The sequence below is a fragment of the Ambystoma mexicanum genome, chromosome 13 (assembly GCF_040938575.1).
Source record: "Ambystoma mexicanum isolate Mex_15411 chromosome 13, UKY_AmexF1_1, whole genome shotgun sequence".
In the NCBI taxonomy this organism is placed as follows: domain Eukaryota; kingdom Metazoa; phylum Chordata; class Amphibia; order Caudata; family Ambystomatidae; genus Ambystoma; species Ambystoma mexicanum.
Window position 1 is genome coordinate 714,548,089 of NC_090938.1, and position 14,673 is coordinate 714,562,761.

The 14,673-nt window shown below is 43.7% G+C and overlaps 1 protein-coding gene across 1 annotated transcript in view; it reads left to right on the forward strand.

Annotated features, from left to right (window-relative positions):
• LOC138521775 (mucin-2-like) overlaps nucleotides 1-14,673 on the forward strand; it is a 128,895-nt gene that overhangs the window by 89,292 nt on the left and 24,930 nt on the right. The window lies entirely within an intron of this gene.

A 14,673-nucleotide genomic window follows, 5' to 3' on the forward strand; every position in this document is an offset into this window, starting at 1 on the left:
AACGCCTTGGGGTACAATAACAAAACCAAACAAAAAAGGATATAGACATCAAGCAACAGAGCGGCAAAGGAGTTCGCCAGAGGATGACTTTTATTGGGTCACCCCATGTACTGAGCTGTGGGAGTGCTGTGGGTGGAGGTGTGGGTCCCACTGTCAGATCGCGGGCAGGATTATGGCAGCGGGCAGGGCAAGGCTTGGTTCCCGCAGCCAAATTTGGATGTCCCTTTTCAAGCTGTTGCAGTTGGCATTCTGTTTCTCATGTCTCTTTAATTGGTTCCAATCCATTACCCAAATTGTGAGTGCCATCCCTTGCCCAGATCCGGAACCCAAACCTTTACCCTGATTTCTTACCCTCTCGCTGATTTGGACATTCACCAGGTCCAGAGTGTACGCAGGCGATGATGGTTTGCACCAGGGCGGAGATTTTATATAAAGATACAGCGGGCAGCCTCAGCCCTGGCACCGGGTGCAAATAATCTGAGCAACCTGGCTTCAAATGAATACTGAGTACAGTATTCGCGCGTCACAGCACGCGACCCACAATGGCTGCCTTTCAAGCGCGGTCCAGTCTTGCTGAAAGCGTGAAATACTCTTGATATCCAATTCAAACTAGGGGTGAAGTGAAGAGGAAGCAGCCGGCAGGGTAAACCTCCAGCAAGTAGTGACTTCAAGCAAGACTGTCCTGCAGAGCAACGGACCCACGGCTCGTGGGTTTGGCCCGCAAAAAAAAAAAAGAAACCCTCGTGGCTGCAGATGTGTCAGGAAACCCGCGAGCAGGGCAGGCTGAGAAAAATGGTCGTAATTTACTAGAGTGATGATCCGTTTACGTGCAAAATGAGCCTTTCATCTCCGTACCATGGCTTTACTGAGGTCTCCTTCTGCCAGTGGCAGAACTTTGACCTCACGTGAACTCCTAACGTTTTCAGATTTCACAGCCCAGAAGTATATAGACTGGCTGCCACCTCTCCCCAAAAAATGCAAGTGCTTTGGAGTGAGTTACACTAGTTATTGGTGGAGCTGGCCAAAAAAATGTTAATTTCTGATTTCTGAAAATGAATCATGCACTGATATACAAGTATTTAGAATTGGGTTCATTGTAAGTCCAGGTATTTGTGTTTTCTTATCACAACATGTATTCATTGCTGAGGTTTGATTGAATTTCTCAAGAAAGTCACTGCCAGTGAAGACACGTTCTCAGAGCAGTTTTGCCCAAGATCTTTCAGCAGTCCAGCACAATCCATCACTTCTGAATACCTATTAAAGGGTAACTCAAAAGTACAATACAGTGCCCACTTTACCCGAGTGATGCAAGTGCTTGTCTTGCAAACTAATCACACATCACAACCAATTGTCCCTTCTATTGGGACAAACACACTTATCTATGCTATTAGACATTGTTAATAGAGGTAGATACAGGGGACCTGTGCTTGTTTCTAATTCTAGTGGTTTTGTCCTCCATGTGGTGGGTTCACTGCATAGTATATCCTTCGAGTGAGGTGGACGGCGCTATAGTAATGATGCACATTCTTGTTGTGCGGTGGTCATAGGAGTGTGAGAAACGCATAAGTGACCATCGAGCCCACTGTGAAACATTGGCATCTATGTATCACAGCGCATTGGGTACCCGCATTGATTAGCATGAAAGGGTTACACGTCTTTACCTCGAAAAATAGATATCGAGGGCATGTTTTACCAAATCTTTTTACCGAAAAATGTTTCACCGAATTTACATACATAAAGTGAAAAGAGCTTATATACCAGAACACTTTTACCAGAAAGAGTTTCGGTATATAAAAACATTTCATTTATTTTATGTAAAATCGGTAAATGCACTTTATGTAAAGAAAAAAAAATCTGCAAAACATGCACTTGATCTGATGACTTGCATACAGTAAGAATCTCGTTCAGCACTGGACAGCTCCCTCTGACTTGTGTAGTGTCAGAGGGAGCTGTCCAGTGCTGAACTAGATTGTTAGTTCCCGATGACTTGCATACAGTCATCAGTGAAGTTCAGCACTGGACAGCGCCTGATTACTTTTATTTTATTGGGGGGTCCCCCCCAAACCACTGTATTCCACCTTGAAAACACCCCAAACATTCGAGAGCTTTTTCATCTAAAAATATTTACTGAAAGACATTTTCATCGAAATATTCAGTGAATGATTTTTGTGATGAGAAAGCTTTTCAATGAACACTTTTAGGTGAAAAAGCTCTCGGTGAAAATTCTTTAGGTGAAAAGACTGTATACCGCATGAAAGGTGTAAATACTACTATGATGGGAAGCCAGGGATGACTGAAGGGAGCTGGAGGAGCACTAGGGGTGTAACACTCTGGAACATTCCAAATAGGGCGTGCACCAGTGCGCCACCCAGGGTGCCATTCACACAGAGGCAAGCTGGCACAAGCAGATTTAACTAAAGGTGATCATCGATAACACTGATAGGCAAAGTGGCAAATGCCATCCCCTGAACTCCATCATTAGACATATGGCCTGATGCAGGGACTATTGATCCTTCGCCCATAGAATTGGTGAACTATTGTACACTTGTGCACTGAGTATATAACTCAGTGGCACGGCCTTCCAGGGGCCACATTACAAAAACTTTGCACCGGTGCAAGTGCAAAGTTGCATGCTATTAGCACTAGAGCAAGGTTTGCCCTATTTGTAGGGCACAATTTGCCCTGGTCAAAAAACGCATGGGAAATGTATCTTTTTTGCCCTGCTGCTAATACCATGCCAAACTGCACTTGTCACAGCGAAATGGTTTTTACAATATGTCCCCGTGTTTTTAGAAATAGGGCACACTTTGCCCTAGTGCTTATACTCTGTACCTTTGCACTTGCACCGGTGCAAAGGTTCTGTAATCTGGCCCCAGGTGGGCAGATGAGATACCCTAGGGTGCCCCTCAACATGTCAACTATGCGTTCAATGCTCACTCTGGGAGTACGCACCCAAACAATGAGAGCATGCTGCAGTCCCAAAGGGTACACAAGTATGAATAATCAGCATGTACTTAAGAATAGGGGGTGGCGTCCCTAGCCCCTGTCTAGCAAAGGTGGCAGCTTGAGCACAACATCCAACTACCGCTGCTACTCTGACACCCGTCAGCATACGATCCCATGCCTGGGACCCGTATGTTCTGGATCTTGTACTCTCAGCCCTCACAATCTGTATATATGTTTTGTATATTCATCAATAACGTAAGCACTGTCTTTGTTTCTGTATGTATCCCATGTATGTAACCGGTTTATAGTCATAATGTCGACAACAAAAATGTCGACAGTCAAAAAGTCGAAAAAAAAATGTCGAAAAAAAAATGTCGACTTTTTTTTTCAATGCATTTTTTTTTCGAAATGGGGGGGTTCCCCCCCAACCCCCCTTTTTTTTATTTTTTTTTTATTTTTCCCTTTCTTTTTACTCACTAACCCCTAAAATAAATATATAATTAAAAAAAACGAAAGTCGACATTTTTTTTTTCGACATTATTTTGTCGACATTTTTGTCTGTCGACATTTATTTTTCGACATTATGACTCCCCACCTATGTAACCTAAGCTTAAGTATTCTTATGACTGTTGCGCCCGGCTACCCCTGGGTTTTGTTGCGCATTATCAAATCAAATAAACTAAACTAAACTAACCCACTCCTGCTCCTTTCACCTGGATTGAAAGGTAAAAGCAAACATTCTCTAGCTCGCTATCTGCCTTAACTTAAAAGGTAATAATTCACCCCTTCATTTAACACTCACCACAAAACAACTGTTCCATTCTTTCCAAGTGCACGAGCCAGCTAAATACACGGAATCCTAAACCAATGCACCAAGCAATAACACTGTGCTATACTGAACAGGCACACAAGGCGGATGCAAACAGAAGCCACACCTACTGGCGTCTCAAACTGTTTCTTTGGGAGTTAGCGACATCTAGTGGACATACATGGAAAATTATCTCATGGCCATGAATGGTCGAGCGACAGTTATGTTGTTATGCAATATTTCTACTGCGCCCATCACCACCTCAGTGGTCTTACACCCCTGTGGTGGACCTATGCTCGTCCCCATTTTATTTACCACCCCCCCTTTCCTTGTATTCAATATTCCTATTAAACACCACTTATTCCGGAGATCAAGGAGTCAGTAAAACAATTCCACCACCCATATGCTTGCCAATGACTTATCTTCCTAGAGTCATATTAACTGGTAAAATGGCTCCGCGTGCTGTGATCTGTGTTTGATCTGCAGGTTTCAGCTTCAAATCCCGGCAATGTCAACTCCTCCTTTCATCCAGCTGAGGTCGATAAATGAGTACCAGTTTCGATTGGGTAATAATAGTAATGTATGTAAATATGTCCTATGTAAAGTGCTTTAGATTAAAAAAATATTATTATCTCTTTATTCTGCCCTAAAGTCTGCACAACACAGGTCACTGTTTCACACAAGCATCTTGGGAATATAATGCGCGAGCAGGTAATTAATACATTGTTAATACACAGTTTACATGTTAAGAAACTAGGCACATCAAAGACTGACCAGCATTGGTAAGTTTAAAAAAACAGGTTTATGTGGGCAAGTTACACACAGGACGAGGGGCTTTACAAATGCTAATGGCCCCTTCCCAGTGAGCTGTGACTTCACAGAGAAGGGGGACATTTGCATTTAACAGTTGTGTCTGTTCCAGCCCAGTAATACAAAGAAAAGACTTGAAAGAAACAGACCAGCTGAATGGCCTCTGGCATGTGAAGCCATGCAAGGAAAGGTGCCAGCCTGCTCATACAAACAAAAAAAAATACTTTTGTTAGTATTTCACAGAGACAGACCTCTCTGTTTTCCACTTCAAAAAGGCACCCTTTCCCACGTTTTCAGGGACGAGGATGCGTACCACTTAGCAGTTTAAGTGCCACCAGTGGGCCTTACAGTGCCTGAACCTTTTCCCAGAGGTGGCGTCCTGGGACCCTGCCCGTGTGTCACCAGACCTTAGTCTCTGCATAGTGGGGAAGAGGGTTGGGGAGGGAATAGGGACTGGCCATTCCCCAACAGGTAAACTAAATCAGCCTGGGCGCAAACACTTGTGATGGGCTGGGGGCAGAGATGTCATTTGGGGACACGAGGGGCCACACCTTCGACCCCTGTGGCCTCCCTTGAAATTATTTCTTTTTTTGGTTTCGTTTTTTTACAAATTGAAGCCCCTGGGCTGTCGCTCTTTGTTCCTAAGGTGGCTGGCATTCTTGTTCAGGCTTTTTAAGATTAAGTAAAACATGGGGTTCCACAAGTGTAACACTGAGCAGTGACCCTAAATAAGAAAGATTAGGAATAACAAATAATTTGTCTTTCTGGAAATCTATACAATAATTGTTAGAATCATTAAAGGTTTATTTCAGGCACACTTCAGGGGGTGAGTCACTGATTTAGTTTGTTCTTCAAATTCACAATGCAGACAAAAACGTCCACAATCATTTAGAACAGAATAAGCATCCAATTCAGACTATGTATTTTGCTTTTCAAAAGTTGCAGTTACAGCATGTTTTTTTCTGCCGTTGTCTCTGTTACAATCATCACAAGACATTCTATCTCGGTGTCCTCGGTCACTTAAAATCCTTGTGCCTAAAAGCTTGTGTACAGTGTAGAAATGTTTGACCATAGCACATAAAGTGGCCCTTGATTTCATTGTGCCACAATTAATGCTTTGTTGTAATGTGTCTATCTTTCCTATCTCCATGGCATGCTGTTCAGGAGGTTTGTTTGCATGTAGGAGGTAATGAGTGCCCAGAGTATGGGATGCCGTGTGAGGGCGCTGCTTTTCCTGCGCTACTCTAAATTCTTTAATACACAGGTATGAACCCTCCCAATGGTATCTATTTTGCAAACCTCTGAAGCCTGAAAACTAGATCCGCTCAGGCTTGACATGTGGCCAACTTTGCACCAGACCTGCAGATGAACTGGCCTGCTGTTAAATCTCAGTTACCAGTGTAATGGTATCCACTACAGAGTGTAATTTGCTTTCTGGCTTGACCATTTTACTATAGCGGGTAAGATAGCTATAGCCAGTAGGATAGCTCAGGGGGTTGTGCACATGATGCTGCGATATGTGTGTGATCTGCAGTTTGCAGTTTCGAATCCCAATAAATCCAACTCAGCCTTTCAGCCTTCTGAGGTTGATAAATGAGTACCAACACAGGTTGGGTGATATTGTATGTATATTTGTTCCATATAAAGCGCTTAAGCATACGTGCTATATGATAACTCATCATTATCATTTGGCCTTGGACATCTGCTTGCATTCACAGTAATTTGGTAAAATGGGCCTATACACACTGATATGAATGATACATATGGTGGTCCATTCTTGTATGAAATGTATATCACATTACAGTGATATTGTAACCATATTTTTCGTAGTGTACCTAAGAACAATGCTATGTGAGGCCACTTCCTGTTTTGTCAATGAGTGAAAGGTCATGTTTCATTGCGTCCTGTGATGTCCCTTCACGGTGGGGTCAAATGACATCACTTCCTGTTATGTCATCAAAGTCCAAGGGTTGTGCAATGTCACTTCCGCTACAGCAGGCATTTTGGTGAAATGACGTCGCTGGTGGGGGGTCGAGGGGGGTGATATGGTTTGCAATATTACTCCTCCGTAAGTGTGAAAGACAAATGTCAGGACTGCGCAGCTCGGTATAGAGGAAAGGCTGTGCCATGAGGGCACAATCTAGACCACCACGATGCATGGTGCTGGCTGCGTTGAAAAATATTAGCCTCCTGAGTAATGATAGCATTTTTTTGCAATGCACATGGAGTATTCAATTATTTGGTGCCCGTTAAGACCACTCGGTTAGAGAAATGACAACTTATTGCATTGACTCTTCAGGGTCAAATCTGGAACTTGGGAATACACCAGATCTGGGTCAACTGCTGCCTGGGGATGAAAAAGACCAACCAACTAAACAGTCACCTGAGTCCCACGTAATTGTGGCGGCGGTAATTCCGCCAAAATCCCCATGCAGGCCTATGGACGCCAAATTAATGGGGACTAACACCACCACCACCGCCACTTGTAATCCGGCAGTAAATCCACCAGACCAAGTGGCGGTAACGGTAATTCCGTCGGGTCGTATACACACAACTCGTAGTGAGGCCCAAGGTGTTAATGCCACGTCCAACTCTTGGATGGGTCTAGTGTTACCAATCCTTCTACATGCAATGTGATGCTCCACTCCTGGGCAAGAGGGGTACCTATGCCATGACGAGGGGTTCCTTCACAGAGGCATTTTCTTAGTAGAGCCAGTCTGTGGTTCTCAGGGAGTGCAACATTTCAATTTTGCAGGTGGAATTCATGATTCTCCATGTTGCAAATGCGTACAATGGAGAAGAAGGTAATTTGCTGATTTTTGCACCAGCAAAATAAGTAGAAATTTAAAGTAAAACCTATTCGCTTAGTCCACTGGAAAACTCTTGTAAAAGTTAATTTCCTGATGTACTTTTCTGCTTATTGCCTTGGACCGTGGAACTTTAATGTATATTTAAACATCCAAAACCTATTTTTGCTGATTTTTCTTTTCTTTTTCCAGATCATCTTTTATAAAATTTCCTAAAATTTTGCCAATGGGACATTTAGTGTTTGATTTCATGAGATTTGCACAAGAAAAATAAAATTGACCAATTTCCCACGATCCTCGTCAACACTGGGCAGGTAAACAGACCAGCTTGCAGGGCTGAAATCATTCCACTGTTGAATTTTGAATTTGGAATGATGACATTTCCAAAACAGCAACTCACGGTGGGATACAAAATGGCTGTCACCATCGTGCACCCAGTACCGGTGCGACACTGGGCGAGGTCGGCATTTGCCTATAGCACAGGGCGACACTGGGCGAGGTCGGCATTTGCCTATAGCACACAATGTCTGGGTGGGGTTGCGCACCTTCAATGCCTTCTTTTAAAATTGATTACATGATTTACCCCACTGTTGTGTTGTCTGTCTGCTGAAGTGCAGCTGAGAGCCCTAGGGGGCGCTGTAAGGAAGGCACGGTATCAAACAGTGAAGACAGACACAAGTGATCACGGCTCAAGGGTGTTTATTAAACCAAAATCTAAGGATGGGGACAAGCTACAACCATCAAACAATAATAACGCAGTCCTAGTCGAGGCTGTCAAAATAACATGGCCTATACTAATAAACCTATTACCAATCCTTACATCTAAATACAGAATAGACTGAGATTACAATGTATGCAAAAGAAAAGTGTTCAAGAAATGATATGTCAGGATAATTGAGCAGTTGGCTTCCCTTCATCACGTTTTCAGCACGGTGCAAGGCGGCACGTGCGGGCTTCGCACACATTCTGGCTTCTTGGCCACGAGGTAACAGCTCAACACAAAGGCATCAGGGCCTTCTGCCAAAGTTTCTCTCGCAATGACAGTCTCTTATTGCAGAGGGCCTCATGTAACAAACTAAACACAAATGTGTCTTTCCTTTGTCAGGGTTTTGATATTCACAAGTTCAAGACTGGTCTCCCTCCTTCGGGCTCAGACGACGGGTCCCCCTTGTCCAGGCTCAGACCCCTTTCCTACAATGTTCACAATTCACAATTTGGTCACCCTCATCCAGGCTCGGACCACGGATCCCCCTTGTTCGGGCTCAGATCCTCTAGATATTTGAATCGAAGACTTTTGAATGTGTAATGGGTTTTGCTTAAACCGCAGGACCACTTTGATTCCTTCACAAAATTCTACTTCACATCAATCTTCTACTTTTGTTTCTCTTATCAGGATACCGAACATAGACCTTCGATTGAGCACATTCACAGTGCCAGACCACTTTGCCAGCGGTATTGTATCCTTTCTTTTAAGCTCAAACATTCCCCCACAATTTAGCTTTACTCGCATTTTTCATCGCACGCGTTTAACAATGTTTGTTTGTTTTACAATGTTGCTGCTTGCAGCCTTGACTTCTACACAGACTGCTCTAGCCTTGATCTCCCCAGCTCACCAGCTGTGTTGATCTCTGTTGTTTCTTTGTTCTTGGAGCCAAATATGATACCAAAGCAGCTGCAGCTCCTCCCCGCCATGGTCAGTTACGCGGGAGGGCCCTCGAGATCTCCGACACATAATGCAATGCAGGATTCTTCAGCCTGGTTTCCTGGTCTTAGGCTTTCTGCCTTGAAGGTTTCTTGAAAGTAATGGCTTCCTGCCGAAAAGGTAAACGGGGTTGCCCTTCTCATGAACCTCTCGTACCGTCTTTCTCCTCTCGTTCAGCTGCCGACTCGAAAGTGCTGTACCTTCGTGTGCTTTGCCTCGCTCAGGGTGTGCTCTTGTGCTCCGCCTTTTATCAGTGTGGGGAAGAGTAATACAAGTCAGGTGTGAGTGATTGTCGATAATTTCCTGACCTCACCTGACCATGGTATTGGGACTTGCCAGGTACACCTCTTGGGTATGAGTCTGTTTTCTCCCAGAGCGGGCTGTCCGTGTAAGAGTGTTTGTGCAGGAAAAAGGGGGTGTTGAGTTTCTAAATATCCCATCGGGTAAGATGGGATAAAAGTGCTACTGGGAAGAGAGGGATATGGTGTCTCGCCATTCGGTGTCGCACTCCCACTCCGCGAAGACCCCTCACCCAGGTGATCCTCACGCACTGGTCCACCCCCAGGAAATGGATCGAAAAGCGATGGCTGTGTCCTGGCCCCCCTGGATGACAGATCCCCGGGGGACTAGTAGGTGTGACACCTTCTGTTTCATGACAGCGCTACCAGTGCTCCTGCTGGGGGTCGGCCACCTTCAACCGTTCTTGCAGACTTGGCGGCCCGCCCTCCAATTAGCAGCAGCACTTTACTTTTTTTGTAGGAAAAAAAAATGCAACCTTGAGCACTTCATTTATTTTTAGCCGGGAGGACAAGGGCACACTTTAAACATTGCATCTGAGAAGGCATCCGGATCACGAGCGCCCTGTGAAAGGGGGAAAGTAACAAATCAATGAATCGAGTTGTCAGGGTCGTGATTCCGCCAGTCTGTCTCACACAGCCCTCAGGCCGACCCCTGAAGGCAGCAGACGGTCAAACAAATGGAGCATGATATATCTTGCAGCTGCCTCACTTCCTCTGAAATTCCACTCTTGTTACTTTAAAAAAGTCATTTCCAGGCACTTTCTGAGGAGACTGGTAAAAAGGTAGGATTTCTATCACTGTAGATTTTAATTTTCAGACAGTTTAATGTTTCATGTCACTGTATTTGTTTCCCATGTATGCACAGCCACATGTGCAGGACTTTAGGCCTTCCCAGGCAACTGAGATGCCAGAGTTCGGTGACTTAGCAACCACCTTTATTGAAAGTGCACCCTTTCCAGGGATGTAATTTCACCAAAATGCCAAAGTGACATCACACATCCAATGACATCACAGGAAGTGATGTCATATTACCTTTGAACTCAATGTCATCACATGACATTTATCCCCTCTTGTTGGCACCTAAAGTGATGGATGGGTATAAAAACACAAAAAAGTACACAAACGATTACATTTCATGAAATACCAAACTGGTACTAAAGCAGACATAAATCTTTTTTAGATACTAACCACATTTTAAGAATGGAGCTGCCTTAATATGCCATTGAGGGGGTAATGTTATGATGGGGTAGACACAGTAGAACCAACATAAACCAGGGACACTGCCACGCATATGCCACTTTAGCCTCAGATGGCAATTTATTGCACATTTTTACCAATTATTGCTGCACACGTCAGGTTATTTAACCATATGCTAAATAAAGTCCCACATTCCCTGGCGCTGCCATAATGCTAATACTGCCACCCCAATGCTTGCTATAGCCGTACAGCCCTTGTATGGTCCAAATATGCAAGTTACAGCTGTATATATCAAGTTGCTTCATTCATATGCAAAGTGCACCCTTAACCCTTAAATGCCCAGTAATGCCCCCCCGTATCAGTTAATGACTCATACACCTGGTATGGGATGAAGCCAGATGAACTGCCACCCGACGTAACACCCCACACACTGTATTAAGTAACAAAGAACCCTTTATTTTTTTATTTTTTATTTTTTTATTTTTTATTTTCATTTAGTTCATACAAACATTTGAAAAACTTTTTAATTAAAACACATACAAAAAGGTGCATCTTTCGTCTTTACATGATTTCCTCTCTAGCATTATTTCGGTCGACTCCTTAGATACTGTCTTGTGGTAGATCTCGAAGGTGGCACTCATTCCTTTATTCTTAAATCTGGATCTCATCTGCAAATTTGTTCTCTTCACTTGTCTCCGTATAGGACTCTATTTTCGAGACCACTGGACTCGATTCTAAGTAGTTCTGTATTTGCACTAGGAATTTCGTCAACGCAATCCACACTGAGTTACTTTCTGTCAAGTGCAGTTGTTTCCACCGTTCCTCCGCAGAAAGCGTCCGGTAGTTTGTCATCACCTTTCCGAGGCAGATTTCACGTTGGCCATTTAGTTCAAAACAATTTAGGATGAGATTTTTAAGTTTTCTTCTTCCTTCCCACAAAATCGGCATAGGACATCGCCCCTCGGAATGACACGCCTGTTTCTCAGAATTTCTTTTGTTTCTAAGATATTCAGCCGGAACTTCAAATAGTATCTTCTAAGGCGCTTACATGGAGATAGAACCAGATATTTCTGGGGTGTATTCTGTTTTTTTGCTTCTTGTGGTTGGTTTAGCATGGATTTCTGTGAAGCTCTTCTCTCCCCGATTTCAATCCAGTCTAGATCGAGCAATTTTCTTTTTACATACTCTGGATTGTTCCATAGTGTTAGCTCATCTGTGACCCTTTATTTATTTTTTTGATTAGAGAAAGACTTTCATCATAATATCAAGGTCAAGTTTGTAGAGGCGGTAAAATCAATCCAATTTTAAATCAAAGGTTCATACACAAACTGAAAGGGAATACATGCATGGTTCATCATCAAGCAGACCAAGAGGCTGACACCACGGCATTACACTCCTATACTCTGCTGACCTTATATGTTATTAATCATACATGCCTGAGTTATATGGTCATTGGCATGTATGGTTGAGTAGACCTTGCTAGGATTCAAACCTATGACTGGGAGAACAGATATAGACCTCAGCGGTGAGGGCTTAACACACTGAGCTATCTTACCAGCTATATATCTTTAAGTGTGCACACCACAGCATTTGGTAATGTGTTGGCTATGGGAGTTACATTTCTTATTAACATAACACTTATTACAGTGCTTAGAAGCAGCAGGGATATCTCATGGAGAACTAGAAAACCTGATAATAGTAGTGCTATATTTGTTCCAAAGAACTCGCCACGTCAGGCTAGTGGGTAGATATCCTCATAAATGTTTCTTTTTAACGGCACAATTGATTCTACAGCATATTGTGTCACAATTGGATAGCTCAGAGAGTTTAAATCATATGTCTATTTTCTATTCCTGCTGATAAATGTGCTGTAAAATGTGTTGTTTGTACCTGGGGACGGGTACAGCTCCCTTGCATCACTCAGTGTGGCAATCTCTGCCCCCCGTAGAAAAAATCTAAAGCTGCCACCCATTGATATTTGCCCAGTCAGTGAATATATCTTAAAGTAAAATATACAAATTTAGTTCAACTGACCTTTCCCTTCAGAAGAAAGAGCACAAGACAAATGACCATTTGCCTTTCAAAAAAAGTAATCAACCTGAAAAATAACCCGAGAGAGGAGAATTTCCAATAACTATGCTGGCAAAGTATAAAAGGTGTCTTATATCGTGACTGTCTGTGGATGATGTGAGCTGGCGATGTTATGTGGAGTGTTGCCTTGTGAATGTTAGAATGTTTACCCAAGGGTTCCACATCCAGGCAGTTAGAGCTCCCCAGCCTGGGTGATGGGAGCCAGTGTTATGTCCTGTCCTGCTATGTATATATCTTCATATAACTATGTCTTAAGTACCTGTAATAAACCTAAGAAGTTACTTAAAGAAGCCTGGAAGTCACTTCATAACAATGGAAACGAGTTGGTCTTAAAAAGGTGAACCTGTGTGTGCAAGAAACAGAAGTAAGCTGAAAAAGCCTGCTGCGGGGGATGCAGGAATGAAAAGGACAAGAAGAAGGACAACACGGCCACCAGGACAAGTAAGAACCATCACCCAGGGCATAAAAAGGGGGGAAGAAGAGAGCTACGTAGCAGGCGGGATCAGTTGCCCATAAGCTGGAGAGAGAGCTGGGTCCCAGGGGCTGAAGAGAGAAGCTGGGCCATAATGAGAAAGAAAAAGCTGTGCTCCATTACTGAAAGGAGAAGCTGTGCTCCATAAGATGAAGAGAGGAGCTAGCCCATAAGGACAAAGAGAAGCTTGCATGTTAAGTAAAAAGGGAAGTGGCTGTCTTTAAAGTGAAGTGGGAGAAGGTGCACCCATAAATTGAAGTGAACAAGAAGTTTATCTCCATAAAACGAGAAGTGAAACGAGAAGGGAAGCAGTGCTCAGAAGTCAATAGGGGAAGCTTAAGCCCATTCAGTCAAACAGTCTAGGAACGTCCCAGTGTTGTCCAGGGAAGGGTTTAAAGAAGGAGTAAGCCTCAACCCGTTGGTGGTTCCCAAAGGATGAGAAGGAGAACCTCAAAGAGTGAAGGCCGTTCCCTTAGTACTGTCTGAGAAAGGACGTGAAAAATATATGTGCTGCTGCATTCGTGTATTATGGCTCAGATGAGGAAGAGAGTACTGTAACGTTTTATCATGGAGCCTGAGCAGAGGAACGTGTCGGGGAAGACCATTGGTCAGCGGGAGCTCAGTGATGCTCCGATGTGAATCTGTGACTGATTACGTCACACAAGCGACAAGGGGAGTTTGCGAAGCAATGGAACGAAGATGGCAAGGTTCCATGAGTGGATGTTGCAGGCGTAGGTTATTAGCAGTGTTGCAAGACCCTGAAGTTCCATAACAGGAGATACACAGCGACGGGAAGCGTTGCAGAGGTTGAGTAAAGGACCTGCCCTGTCAAACGTATAACGTGATGGCATCACGTGGCGTTATCCGGAAGGCGCTCAAAACAAACCGCTGCACAGAAGAGAAAAAGCCGATCCGCCTCATCCCTTGAGGTGTTCAGTAGCGGCCAACGTTAAATGAAAATTGCAGCACCATGCGCCGTGTATATTAGGTAGGTAGCTCGCTTAGTAAACAGTTTTGGGAATTTGCTACGTCGGCGAGGGAGAAGGCGAGAGGAGGCCTCGTCACTTCGTAGCGCAGCAATTAGAACAATGCAGGAGATTAAGTTAAGTGAAATTGCTGCTTAGTATCGTAACACAGCACCATAATAAGAAGTTGTGTGTGTGCCGCGTAGTGATGAAACGCAGCAGTGGAACTTCTGCGTAGTACCGTACGCAGCGCAATAAGAAGAAGTTGTGTGTGGTCCGCCTAGTGATGAAACGCAGCATTTTGTTCAATGCTCTATGAAGATATGGAACTGAGGCAGAGCATTGTATGATAAGCAGTGTCAGCACCATGGATGTGCCTGCACAAGGGCAAGTAACGTATCCTTTGAACACAGTATGTGCCATGGTGAAATATAAGAGAAAATGTTAATGGAAAATGTTTACAGTAGAAGTGAAAGAAGTGCTGTTATGGGGAATGCACGTAGCATGCAAGAGTATTCAGGATGTGAAGGCACATGTGATTTGTTCAGTTGCTGAAGTAATAAGATGTTTATGAGA